The sequence below is a fragment of the Culicoides brevitarsis genome, chromosome 2 (genome assembly GCF_036172545.1).
Source record: "Culicoides brevitarsis isolate CSIRO-B50_1 chromosome 2, AGI_CSIRO_Cbre_v1, whole genome shotgun sequence".
NCBI classification, from domain to species: domain Eukaryota; kingdom Metazoa; phylum Arthropoda; class Insecta; order Diptera; family Ceratopogonidae; genus Culicoides; species Culicoides brevitarsis.
This window is the reverse complement of record NC_087086.1, coordinates 398,678-414,372: the sequence shown is the minus strand read 5'-3', so window position 1 is coordinate 414,372 and position 15,695 is coordinate 398,678.

Genomic DNA, 15,695 nt, shown 5'->3' with positions numbered 1-15,695 from the left:
GTAGAATAATTAGTAGAAGAAATGCTTTGGTAACATATATATTTCCTAAGCTTAATTTACTAATGTTGTTAATTCGAAACTTCGTATATTTTTCTTATATTTTTTTCTTCACGAGAGCAACAGATGCGTTGTTTATACAACAAGTTGTCGTTACAAACTGATTTGCTACTATCACGAAACTTCTAGGGTAGTTACTTGTTATTTTTACTGTTAAGTTGTTCGTTTGTGTGGGTCTCGTTGATCTGTCGATTCAAGAGATATGCATTAAAGTGTGTTTGTATGTCATAGGAGCGTGCAGCAAAGAACACATGAAAAAAGAAGCATAAATGTTTACGCCTACTTTGAAACTGTATGATCTTTTGATTGGATGTAGGACTTTTCGATCTACTGTTCACATTGAAAGTTTGTACGACGTTCGGGTCGATGGAGGAAAAAAAGAGACAACAATTACAAAATATTCATTGTACAACTATTACTTGTTCATTCATTCAATTCAATTCAATTCACAAAAAAAATGTAATTTGAAATTTATTAATACAGAAATTAATAGATTTTTATTTTCTTCAACAATGAAATAAAGTAACGTACGAACGTGAATTGAACCTATAAAGTAACTGCCAAGGCGGGCAAATGGCACGCGAATAATAATCATGATAAATAGGTTCAACTTCAGTTGACGTAAATGGAGGCAGTGATTGAAGAAAAATTACAAGGGTCATAGGTTTCTATTTGAAATTGAATTTCATATTTTTATTTTCGGTTAATGACTCGCTTTTTTCTTGAAATTCCAAAATGTAAAAAATTTCTCTTTTTAAAGATTTTTGTTGCTTTGAAAATAATTCGAAGAGATCTTTTGGAAATCCATTTGACTTCGTTTTTAGCACAAAATATTCTGGCACGCTTACATGACCTTCACACATTCTCTTGTTGCCAATTGTTTACAGAAAAATTAAATGCACATTATTACTTGTACCATTGTTTACCTAATTGTGTTTTCGTCCCTCTCATTTTGCCTTTAAACATTCAAATGTTTTAACAAGCATTTCCATCTCCCAAGAATATTATTAAGTTTGTTAAAGCATGACCAGATTCATTGGAATTTTAGGAAAATATTTTTTACCTCGATATGCTGAAACATGACAAGAAATGGAGAAAAAGAGAGCTCATGGGGTAAAGTAATCAGTATTTTTGTAAGTACATACAGAGCATTGCAACGCATGAAGGTGAGACGATAATTGGATGTGTTTTGAGCAAAATTTGAATATATTTTTTAGTTTGAAAATTTTTTTACTTCATTTATGGTTCGTAGCAAAGTAAAATTTAAGGTTCGAATAAAACGCTACCTGAGCAATATTTCAGCTCCTTTTACTTTATTTCTTCTATTTTCTCTCACTATTCTTGCAAGACATCAATAAAACTTTCTGTCGGTCATAAAATTCAAAAAAAATTTTTTTTTTTGATTACACAAAAAATTATGAAACATGCAGAAGAAATAGTTATAAAATCGGTAAAAAATATTGTTAACTTGAAATAAGGTAGCAATTTCTTCTATTTTTCATCTTTTGTTAGTAAATGTAAAATTTATTGACTTGCACATGTTATAAAAAAAAAGTGAAGAAAATGTTATTGCTTAATGATCGACTGCCTGAAAAGGATTTTGATTTATCTTTCTTTAAAAACGTAAAAGTTAACCTCCAACGTCGAAAAAGTTTTGAAAGATGAATTTCAGATCTGACAAAAAGTCTGCGCTGAATGTTTGTTTGTTTAGAAATGTTCAACATTGGTAATTCCTTAAAAAATGCAACAAACATCTGCAAAAATAACGGCGCACACATGCAAAAATAAACCCCTTTCTCTCTTGAGAAATTCCAAAATCTTTAATCGTGTTAATTTACCTTGTTTTCACAAATCATTGCGGATTATTTATTGAAACAACATCTTCAAAAAACTACTTTACGGAAATTCCTTTTCTCACGAACGTACTTTCTTCTTGTGTATATTTATCTGATTAAGGTCCCTTTCCTGTTCTTGTTTCATACTAATTTGGGGTTAATTGTTTATTTATTTACGTCTTTTTAACGCATTACATGGCATGTACTTTTGTACTTTTTTGTAAAGGGAAGTTGTTAACATGATTTTTACATGCGGATTTAGGTACCAAAAAATAAATGAAAATGTTCACTAAATGTCACTGACAGAAATAAGGCGGCAAAAATCATCATCAAAACTGATGTTTATATTCGTCTTTTCATTATAGCGAGCTGTTGGCAGCTATAAAACCCCATTTACGGTAACAGTAAATTTTTATCGATAATCAATGATTTTCATTGGCAATATTCATTTATAAGATTAACAGTATACTTTTCCATTTCTTGATGTTTCGTGGTTATTTATCGGAAGATAAACGCCTTACGTTAGTAAAATTGGGATTATTGCAGCAATAATGGCGTGGCGCGGCAAATATCGTTTTTTTATTAAAAATCAATAAAAAGTCAAGAATGGCTCACAAATACTGCAATAAATCACGCAAGAAAATCTTAATGTCTCATCATAACGTCTCCGAAATTGCCCAATTACATATCCGATATCTCTCATCGCAAAACGAGACGACTTGCTGCACAACAGGAGAGCGAGACAGATTCGTATCTTAAATTAATTTGGCACAAGCCTTTTTTGTTTGTTTTTTTTTTTGCCACACGTGCTTTATGATCACTTCCTTTCGTTGTCACAATTTATTTCTTCGATAGATTCATCTTGACAAAAGAACAACAGATGCAATTTTACGATGCGGGTTATTATTTAATATTTTATTTGTCACTAACATCATTCCAAAGAAATACATATCTGGCGTTTTAACCAACCAACAAGAACGATTAAGATCTCGAACAACAATTAACTGTCTCCTCTCCAGGTGAAACCTCATATGGAGGTTCGATCTTTTGTCTGTCTTTTCTTGATGTGTTTTCAAATTCTTGCACCCCATACCGTTCAATCTATTCCTTGTCCATCCATTAAATCATAACATTGACAAAAATAACAACAAAATAAATAAAAATAAAATTAAATAATAAATAAAAATTGACCAACATGAGTAAAAATAAAAGGAGAAGAAGAAAAAAAAATCTTCGAAATAATGAAAAAATTGTCCAAAATAACAAAACATCCATTCATTCAGAGATAAACACATATTGCACACCTCAAACATCTATTTATTTAAGGATAATTTCACTCGAATGCCTTTTTGCTGTGCAATATCGCCCACACACAATACATAATAACGCAAAAATCCCTGCTGAGTGCAGTTCATTCAAAAAATTGGTCTATTGTACTGAAGTGTGTTTAGATATCAATTAAACTATATTTATGTCAATTTTTGTTCATTTTATTCAATTGAAATGTTTCTGGTTACTGTTTTGTTCGTGCGATTGAAATGTGTTTATCTCCAATGCTGAAAATATAGTTTATTATTATCTCTTTTTTGGTTTGTGTGTGTGTCATTATTTATCATTATTTTTCGAAATAGACAAACAGTTTACTTCAGTGAATTTTGGTATAGAATTTCAATCATTATTAGTTGCTTTCTGGATTTCTCTATTCAATGAGTTGTGCATTGAAAATAACTGTAAATAAAATAATAATAAAACAGAAACGAGTAATAAATTGGACAATTTTGTGTGTATTATGTTGGTTGGGTGGTCAGAAAGGTGTCATCTATCAATTGTTATTTGCGTTGTTAGCCCGCGGCGATTAACCATAAAGAAAGGTGTATAACCAATGAACGATTTCCATTTAAAACAGAAGGAAAAGTTTCTGTGTTCGACATTATTTATAACGTTCGCTAAATTTTACTATAAAAATGTTCTCACAAATCTTGAGAAAATTTCTCAAATAAACATTGAAACTTTTAATGCAATTCTACAATTAAGCTTATCTTTATGACATAATGGCAACTTCTGCTCTTAACTCATTGGGCATGATATGACCCCAATACTAATAATTTGTTTATGCACACTTTAATCGTTTAAAACACACATACGTTCAAAGGAACCCTTCCTCTTATTATTTGGTTCCAATGAAACTTTTTATCTTTATTGCTTCTCTCATCATTACAATTAATGGTTATTGGTTATGATGACATTTTTAAAGACGACGATATTTTTTAATCGAAAAACATTTCCCAAAGGAAATTTTTTTGATTTCATGTTAAATTTACAAAAAATATGAAGGTTTTGAGCCTTATCTTACATAACAATTTAACACCTTTTGACGTCAAAAATACATGACACGCGATTGTTGTCTCAGATATATTCCAATGGGACAAATTTAGGTGTGAAGCCAAACGATTCAGACATCAAACTATATTTTTAAAAAAATGTATATTAGAACATTGCAAGTCATGGATAGAAATACTTTATAAAATAACGTGTGGTTACTTCATGCTGTGAGGACTTACATTGACACTAAATATTTTTAACACCTTCTTTAATTTCAAAGTCTTGACAAATAAAAAAATGACTCTGTCTTGTCTGTTTATTGTTCATTTTCGCTCTACGTCATGCTTACTTGCGTTGTAAAATTAAACAGAATTGTTAGTAAGACTCAATATAACGCCTTTTTCCATCGAATACCAAAGTCCTTTTCACGCCTCATGAACATCTGATCACAGTTAATAGATGCGCCAATTTGTCTCTCTCCTGTTTCTGAATTACACACGAAAAATTGTGTCACGAAAAGGTCGTGTGAAATCATCTGTTACAGACAAATTTGGATTTTTACTTTATTTTTGTGTCAAAATTATTATGATCATTTTTTTATGGATTTTCTTATCTTACACGCGAAGGAATTTCATTCAATACTGTCTCAAGACACTTGTTCACTGTTCTGGTTTATTAGTTCACACACATGCAACGCGTCGATTTCGAGGAAAAAGGGGTTCCAAAACGATGCTTGATGATATAAATGTCTCATGCCTCCTCATTAAAAACACATGTGACTTTCTCTAAAGATAAAATTGTTCAAGATAAAAAAAAATGTGGATGCAAAATATGTGAAATTTTATACTTACTTCTTCCTTGAGAATGTTTGATATGCCTCCTTTCAGGTTACAGTATTTTTTTGTCACCAAACTCGTAATTTGAGACGAAGAATTTGGAAATCAAGTGAGATATTTTTGCCACTGAAGTATCTACCCATGATCGTCGAATTACTTTAGCAATTAAAAATCAAAATGTGAGGTCATTCTCGGATTTCTGGCAATTTTCGATTTAAGTTTCAAACGGCATAAAAGATCGTTCAAATATATAGTAAGCAAACAAACGGCAGATCTCTTCAATAAATGTGCGAACACGATTTCACTGTTACAGTATAAATTAATCCGAGTCGTCATCGTATATAATATTGCAACAAAATCGTAATAATAAATACGCAAAACATCGTAAAACGTACATTTTATATTTTGTTTACATGCTTAGCGTCATGATGATGATGATGATGCTGATGGAATGAAGACAGAGCGAAATGTATTTATTGCTGAAACAAGTTAGTCGAGAGTCGATTGAATTAAACAACAACGCCTTGTCCTTCCGAGGGAGTGCGGATGTCTAATTAAAAGCAAACATATTTATTGAATCCAATCAATGCCTCAATGTTTGTTTCTCTTTTATGTCTTTTTGCTTTTATTTTTATTATGGAACAAACAAAAATTTAATGAAATCTGTCTCTCTGGAATTGAAACAACATGAAATTACAAAAAGACAAAAAAGTTCACCTTGAAACTGACTTAAATTCTTTTTGTTTCATTTTGCAAAAGAACAAATACGAGCAAATTCTTTTTTTTTACTCTTTACTTTGCTTTTGAAACAACCCTTCCAAAAAAACTACTGCATTTATGACCCATTTATGTACCACAAAGAATGCAAATTTGCAAATAAAGAACTCCCATCAGGTAGAGTTGTCAAGGACAGAAACTGCAAAGGGTTTAATGTCTTCTTCAAGGCGAGACAATCCTTTTTCTTCTTCATGGAAAGAGACACCTGAATCTCGAACTCGTCTTGTTTTGTACTTCTATGAATTTCTCATACATCTCTGAGTTCAAGACCTTTAAATATTGAAATTTTAGACATCAAACAGAATGAAAATCACAAAATTTACATATTAACAAACCAATTTTCTGATATCATCTTTTATGTTTTGTTGTTGCAAAGGCAATCTGTTCATTTTATTTTCGTGATTTGATAGAGAGAGAGAGACGAATAAAAAGTTGAAACAAGTTAAATAAGGTTGTAACTTAATTTTCAAGTCAATTTGTTACATTTTTGGTTTTTCGTACGCGTACTTTGTTCTTGTTGTATGCAAATCACATAAACCCCCGCTGCTTCTTTTGCTCTATTTCTCTATAGCTTTTTTACTCTTTTGTTTCTCGCATTTTCTTTTATCACAGTAGATCATCATACAACAGAAAAACAATCTCGTAAGGGGGTAATGAATGCAAATAAAGTCAGTATGTTCAGGTTATGTTCATCAGATATGAAGTATTCTTGATTTTTGTTTCAAGTCAATCCTTTGTTTCTGACGCACTCTAATTCGAAATGTGCAAAAAAAGTGATTATCCCAAAATGAACAGATTGAAACAAAAAAGGAGTAAAAAGTAATGCAAATACAAAACAATTTTGAAAGATGAAACAAAATTTTAAATTGTTTTACCTGATTTTTTTTGTCTCTCTCTCTGCTGTTCTCCCATTATTGCCATTATTTTGCATATAGAAGGGTTGAAAATAGTGTACCGCCCATAAATATTTATTGTTTTACCCCTTTAAAACAGCAGTCATAGACAGAAAGTGTTTCTCTGTGTACCGAACAATGCTTGATTGTTTTCTGTGTAGTTTTCATGGGCTTGTACGAATCCTTTCCTGCTTCGGAGCAACCATAAACTCTGTCTGTTTTTTTTTCAAGATCTGGAAGAAAACCCCTTTCGTCTTGTTTCTTGACAAAAAAAAATTTAAAAGTAAAATTTGCAATAGAACTTTTTGCAAAATTCAGGTAAAACTGAAAAAGGGTAATTTTTAATAGGATTACTGTTTTGCCATTCATGTCATTCAGTTTAAACGAAAAGGATCAAAAGGAGATCCTTTTACGTCTTTTGTCTTTCGTACATTCGATAAAACAATAGCGCTTGCAGTTAATCCAGTTTATTTTAATAAGATTTATGGAATAGAGAAATCTTTAGACGAAAATATCCTACGGCGAAAGTTAATTGCACTTATCTTGTAAATATTTGCAACAATTTAAATTATTGTTTGCCCTTTCCATAATGATAAATCCTTTACCTATGGACCCGGCTTATCGCTAAGTCAAAAATAAAAAGAACTCTTTTCTAACCTGCGTTGATTGGATTACTTAGGACGGCTTAAAAGTCAGATTTGTTGACTTTTTCCGAGAAGAAGCCAAGATTAAAGCTGAAACATCAAAATTCAAGCCCTCCCTCAATGTTTGTGTATTAAAATTATGGTCAATTGTTGGCGAGATTATAATTTCAAGGCTAATGCAAATCCGCCTCTAACTTTGATGATCCGATTATAAGAAGACTTCCAAATGATTATTTTGCAAAACATCTTATACATTTTGAAGCGTCGCATCAGTTGTCATCAGATTTCTGTTGTAATTAGTTTTAATTTGATTTCTTATTTAATTATACGAATTATCAGAAAACGCCGAGTCAAAGGTGATATTGGAAGCTTACATACAACTAACTGTGTGATGTCAAAATAATAAATTACAACAAAAATCTTGGTAATAAAAGTCGCACAAAAGTCCCCAAATTCATATAGTGTGTTTTCGCTCACGAGCGGCAAATGATCAAAGCAACGCAATAATTTTTCTTATCATACGCGATGTCTATAAAACCGACTAGCAATAAATTAATTTCATAAATGACAAATTTTTAATCCATAAAAGACTACCTAAAAAATTTGTCTTTGCTACAGTTACACGTAATGCCTTGATAAGAGCCGCTCGACCTGTACAGTGACACTTTTTACTGATAATGACAATTTTTTTATTATGCCATATTTTGCAAAGTGGGTGATCGCGATCATTATTTCTATTTCAATGAAATTTTATTTTATTTCATGTTTCGCCGATGTATTTGTTTTAGACAACGCACGAAGAATTAAAGCCGAACCCCTCTACTAATTTCATTAAATGTTTGCTTTGTCTTTTGTGCAAACAATTAGAGAGAATATAAACGGAACAGTAATAAACGGAAATTATTGTGTTTAGTTTAGATTGAATCACTTGTTGTTGACTTTTACTAATTAAATCGAAAAGACGTGAGTGAAGCAAATTATCGTAAAGTGAGAGTTGAAATAAGTAAGAAAAATAATTTTATCTTCCGAAATGTGAGTCATTTTTCACAACTAAAAGAGACAAAATTTATCTTATCAAATCTCATTTTTTTCGCATTCATACTTTTTTTTTTGCCATATGTTCATTAGAATGCATGATGGAAAATTATCTATATGACAAGATTGTTATCAACAAATTGCTTATTTATGAATCAATTAAGACTAAAAAGTATTTCAAGAAAGCGATAAGTTCTTCTGATGTTTTGAAAAATCATTTTAAACTTTCGCAAAGGAAAAATCTCGTGCGCAAACTCACAAAATCTGACTTTGATTGGTCAAACTCTCTTTATAATAGCTATAGAGCTAAAAATATACTGTAATGGCTTCCAGTTCATCATGTTTTTTTTTCAAAAATATAAGTATAAAGATTGTCGTGTAGTCCAAATAAGGACCGACAATTACTTTCAACCAACAATTTGTACCTTTTTCTTCTTTAATATCCATGTAACAACGTCAATTGGCTTTGAACAATCAATTCGTAAAAAAGACTATTCGAGATGAGATTAAAATTCGTTACACTCGATTAAATCTTCTTATGTCCAATTTGCAACACGAACATATTAGAAAAAAAGACACACAAATCATTTAAATATATTTCCTGTGTAAGGATAATAACAAATACGACACAACAAAACTTAAATAACAACAAAAATACAACACAAGAAAAACCCTGAAAAGGATCAACAAACATTATGGAGTGTGAAATGTATTTTGGATTTCGAACAACGGGGATTGTTGACATACATTGTGATACACACATCACATTATCATTTGACACACACATTTGAAGACATGCATTTGTACGGAAAATTATAATTCTCCATGTGTGTCAACAAAAAGTATAGAAAATTTCTTAATTTTGTGTTTATTTATTCACTTGAAATCCATGCAAATGTTCCTTTTTTCTTGCAAATTCTTGCAGAAACTTTATGAACTAAATCCTTACCTTCCTTTAAGCATTTATCCTTCATTCGAATCTTCCTTCAAAGTTGTAAATCATATAAATTGCTCCGTTTCTGTGCAGAAATTATGCTGAAATATACTCTTTTTTATTGCGTCGTGTGACTAAAGTCCTTGAATGCATGGGCAACAAAACCTAAAAAAAACTAAAATATGATGAAATACCTTGTAACGTATGAAGAAATTGCACCAATTTAAATAACATTACAAGTAAAGAAGAGAAAAAGGAAAGAAAGAAAGAAAAATAAAGTAGAGCAAAGTTTTTGTCTTCCATTGTTCTCGAAACTGTAAGGAGATGCAATTCATTTCAAGGTGCTCTATTTTTTGTCTTGTTTGAGGAATACTCAATAAGTGTGTCTTCAGTATCATAAAAAATAAAAGGAAAAAAGTGATCTAGTTTAAATATATTTCTTTGGTTTGTGTCCTCTAAAATATTTTTATGAGGTCAGTTCTTTGTTTTGCTTGTACTTGGAATGAATTTGGAAGAAAAGAAAGAATAGAAAGTAGAGCAAAAAAGTAGGAAAGTTAATGTTTAAAACAAAAAGGAATGCCAACTTACTGGAATCATTATTATATATTATTGGGTTGTTTATGACACAAAATTACGGACTTTCTCAGAAAATATATGTAACGATTGCATCTTCCTATTTTTGGGACTTTCGGATACATTTTAACGACTTTATTCTCCTTCAAATATAGTATTTGTAACTCATAGAAAATAAATTAAACTATATTTGTACTTTACTTTTTTTTCATTTTTGTTTTAATAAAATACGAACATAAACAATTATTGTAAGTACTTAAATTACAAATATGAACAAATATTTTTCTTGAATGTTTCTCAGCTTAGAATCTCTTTTACTCGTCTTTCTGTTTTAATTTTCAGCAAAGCAATATGTTTAATAGCAAGCGCGAATAAAATTAAAAGTATTTTATTACACTTTGCTCAAAAATATTTAACAGAATAGGAAAACACAGAAGAAGATCAGTAGAAAAGTCAAAAAAATAGATACAAAGCAGCAATAAAACAAACAAAATCATTGTAGACAAAAGCATTTAAATTTTTTTTAGATTCCTTTTCGTCACTGCTTTGCAGAAAAAAAAACACACGAACGAACAATTTATTGCACTCTGTACAGTATGTATAGTTAACAGGATACATGAAGCCATAAATCCCTTTCTACTGAGTCAAGGTTAAGCATCCGTAGAGAATGATTATTGATTTTAGGAGAAGATAGTATTCTGTCAGAGATGTGCCTCATACTCTGTAACTAAAGGAAAATAATGTCTTTTTGACAAACACGATGTCACATCCCTTATTCCTTGTTGACTATCCGAGTTGTCCAAATATGTGTGTGTTCAAGCAAAAACACCTCTCTGTTGTCTCAATGCCGAACACGATTGATTTGTTACGGAATTTTTTGAAAACAAACTTTTTTTTCGTTCTAAAGGAATTTTTTTCTCTTTTAAATAGCGTTGCAAATTGTAAATCTTTCTTGTCAAAGTCACAGCAGAAAGTAATTGCAAAGTAATAATTACATACGTTTAAGTTTTTCAAAAGATCCTTATGTTTCGAAACACGATATGTGATAATCACGCGTGAAATTTCCAAGGAAAATAGTCATCATTGGAATTAGAAATAGACAGAGAAGGAGAGAAAAACGACACGATCCATGGATATAAAGACACGTGGCTAAAGATTCTGCTCTTCATTATCGCCGTTTTTTTAAAGCAAAGCTCATATTTTATCGTTGCTGAGACCTCCCCATGGTTTTTGTTTCATCACTATTTAATTTTGCCATAAATTCATGGCGCTCGCGTTCTGACATCAGACATTTCGCGCGCACAGTAAATTCATTCGCAGTCATATCACAACCCTCGCATCTTTCTGCACTTCTTTGATATATTCAAACGAAAACTTATCTAGACATCCGACTCGTCGATATTTTATTTTTATTTATGAAATATAACTATAAATTTTATAGTACTGAACATTTGAACGGAGGTATAGAGGCAAGAAGGAAGAACACGACACACGCAATATCATTGTCTTGCTGTGATTGTTTAAGAGTTAAATGATCGTTTTATTTTCTCTACTCAGGTACTTTGGTTGTGAATGATGCAATTTCTTCCAATGCAATTATTATTACTTGCTATTATTTCGTTTTGAAAAAGGAGTTGATGATGCCTTTGTTGATTTATTGAAAAAGGCTTCGTATTCCGTTTCAAGGTGAAGACAGCAATTTTTTTTTCTTCAATGTTTTATTGACATAATGAATATTTATTGTTTTTTATGCAAGTTATGACAAATTTTTTCTCTTTCTGATGCCCGAGACAATGAAGCGGGCGTACGACTGAATTATTGTTTCCTTAGAAACGGCAAGACCTACACCTTTCAATTACAAAAAAAAATATTTAAAAAAAAATTGCATAAAAGGGTCATCTACCTCTTTTCTCTCAATACTTTTCTCAGTAAAACTATACATAAAAAAATTGCAAAAGGATTTTTTTCTAACTTTTTTTGTTTGTTTTATTACATGCAATTATATTCAATTAGCATTTTATCTGTTTTTTTCTAACTTTTATTTTTTTTATATTATGCAAGCAAACTCCTTCTTTCTTTTGCAATAGAGAGTTGTAAATCCTTTATTTCAAGTTTTTACCGTTTTTCTCTGTACAAAATTTTGATTCTACGAATTTTTTCTGCTGTTATTCTATTGCTTCTCAGAGATGTTTACAAATGCCGCTGATTGTATCGATGTAGTAAATTTAACATTACTTTAAGCGAACAAAATAAATAATCAAAGTTTTATGCGATGAGAAACTGTGCGAAAATACAAAATCAAAATATGAGATCATAATCATAATAAACAACGAATTAAATAAAGTGATTAGAAGCCGAATATTTGAAGATGCATTAAAGTAGTTAAAAGTGTGAGAAAGTATTTGAACATAACAAAACAAAAATGTAGAATGGTTGAGAAACACGCTGGATTATTCTACACTAAAACGAGCGTTTTTCATGTTCATTTTGAACAATTGCTGCGTCACTTGAGACCAATCTCTTTCCGTAACAATCATCATAAGCTCTTCTCAACGAATGTTTGGCCAGAAAAATTGTACAAATTACTCGGTAAATGATCCAAATCATTGTCTATCTATTTATTCATTACCTTTCTTGTTTCGGCGATGCTATGAAAAGTTCAACTGAGCACTAATAGTAACAAGTCTAAAATAAATGGAAACAAAAAATTAATTTAGACAATGATAAATTTATGTGGCGCAAACCTTTTTTCTTCGCCTTCTTCCATGCAAACTGACCATAGAGCGTAGTAAAATCAGCGGTTTTTGTGAATGAGTGATTGCGTGAACAGTATTTTGTTCTTTTCATGTGATTGACTTTGTACTTTGTTGAAAGACGCGACGTGTGAGCGTGAGAAATCTTTTGATGTGAATCTTTTTGGCGGTTATCATTGTGATCACATGTGAACCTTCAAATGAATTCTCGAATGAAAAGTGTCAAAATTACAAAAAAAAAAACATTTCTTTTACTTGCAAGTTTTTTTTGCTTTCATGAGAAATGTTCTTCGTTCATGTCATATCAGTTCTCGTTAAATACGTAAAAAATTACTTTAATGACCCAGAATAATGCTCAAGGTTTGTCCTTGGTCATAAAAAAGTGATCTGAAAAGTAAAATTATGTAACATTGCATGATCCAGTATTCTACTAAATTACTTTTCCTTTGTTTTTTATGGGACAGAACAGGGCAAGCATTTCTAAGTAAGGAACAGATACAACAAAAAAAAAAAAACAAAATTTTGTACGACATTATTTTTTTTAAATTTTTTTGGTTTGAAGCTAAACTAAAATAATAGAAACTTTTGTGATCTTTAAAAATAAAATATGAAATATTGAAAATATATAACAATGTTCAAAGTGAGGTTTTTCAGATAATAATAAACCGCTAATGTCAGTGAAGTTTTTTGTTAAAGTTTAATTTTGTCAAACGAAAAGTCATAATTTGGAGGTCACGAAAAGCCATAAATTTTTAAAAAACATTTAAAAAAGCATTCTCAGAACTCTATTAGAATTGTGTAACATTGACCGATATTATATTATTCATATTCCATAAAGATTTTTTTGTGATTTTCTGCTCTTTTTAACTACTGCCTGTATTATTACCGAATGTTATGTAACAATTGCTTTCCTTCTTCGTCTTGTCCTTTTTTTATTCTAAAAAATGAGTGACAATGAAATACAAAAAGTTATTACGGTTTTTTACATGAAATAGTTTAAGTTTCATACAAAGAAATGGACACATTTTTTATTACCTTGCTGTTTGTTGTTTTACCTTGCCAATGCAACATTACGTCATAAAAGGCAAAAAATTTATGCAAAAAATCCTCTTCTACATTGTTTCTGTTCAGCATTGAAAAGTAAAATTAGATAAGTTTACGTAATAGTTTTGGGACACTTTTTTCGTTGTTGGGAGTTTTTACCTGCTTTGACTCTTGTGCGTCAATGCTGAGTAGATGCCCTTAATCCCATAAAGTCTATCTGCCGATGCGCTATATGAAATTTGATCTTATTTCTATGCAAGTAAAGAAATAGCCACCCATGAATGCATTGCATTTCACACCAAATCATTTATTTGGATATTGTGTTACAACAAAAATATAAAGTAACAATTTCGGGGCATGATGATGACAAGTGCCGAAGATGCAAAACAGACCATCAATTTGTCAGACAAAGTGGTGCAATTTTAAACAAGCGATTTCTTTGTCTATAAAGCAGATTCACAACCATTATCGAATTATTTGCTTGAACAGTAGGCGTAAAAGTAGCATTGTGATTAAATTGTGACGAATACTATTGAGAATAAAACTAACTAAAAAGCGATCAATTCCTAAAGAAGGTTTCAGTATGAAAAAAATGTAGAAATATATGAATTGTAAAAGAGTAAAAAATTATAAGATTCAAAAACATTTGTTAACTACCATAATCTATAGAAATCATAAAAAAATTCAAAATTTCACTGACTTGAAAAATTTTATACGGAATTATAAATTTGAAAAAAATACGTAAATTGGTTTTTGGGCCCTGTAGTTTTATTTTTGCGAAAAAGGCATTCAGACCTATTGTAATTTGTAGCTCTGAATCATATCTTTCAAACGAATGTAAATTTGACGATAAGTGCAAAGCTAAAATTATCAAATTTTATGATATTACAATATGTATAGGCGACAAATGTCGCACATAGAATTTGTCAAAATACGTAATTTTGTTTTTGGGCTCCTGTAAATTTATTTTTGCGCAAAAGGCATTCAAACCTATTATAATTTGTAGCTCTGAATCGTATATTTCAAACGAATGTAAATTTGACTGTCTACGTTAGGTACAAAGCTAAAATTATCAAATTTTATGATATTGCAATTTTTACATGCAACAATGTCGCATATAGAATATGTCAAAATACGTAATTTTGTTTTTGGGCTCCCATAAATTTATTTTTGCGTAAAAGGTATTAAGACCTATTGTAATTTGTAGCTCTGAACCATATCTTTCAAACGAATGTAAATTTGACTGTCTACGTTAAGTACAAAGCTAATATTATCAAATTTTATGATATTGCAATTTTTACATGCAACAATGTCGCATATAGAATATGTCAAAATACGTAATTTTGTTTTTGGGCTCCCATAAATTTATTTTTGCGTAAAAGGCATTGAGACCTATTGTAATTTGTAGCTCTGAATCATATCTTTCAAACGAATGTAAATTTGACTGTCTACGTTAAGTACAAAGCTAAAATTATCAAATTTTATGATATTGCAATTTTTACATGCAACAATGTCGCATATAGAATATGTCAAAATACGTAATTTTGTTTTTGGGCTCCCATAAATTTATTTTTGCGTAAAAGGCATTGAGACCTATTGTAATTTGTAGCTCTGAATCATATCTTTCAAACGAATGTAAATTTGACTGTCTACGTTAAGTACAAAGCTAAAATTATCAAATTTTATGATATTGCAATTTTTACATGCAACAATGTCGCATATAGAATATGTCAAAATACGTAATTTTGTTTTTGGGCTCCCATAAATTTATTTTTGCGTAAAAGGCATTGAGACCTATTGTAATTTGTAGCTCTGAATCATATCTTTCAAACGAATGTAAATTTGACTGTCTACGATAAGTGCAAAGCTAAAAATATCAAATTTTAGGATATTGCAATTTTTACATGCAACAATGTCGCATATAGAATATGTCAAAATACGTAATTTTGTTTTTGGGCTCCCATAAATTTATTTTTGCGTAAAAGGCATTGA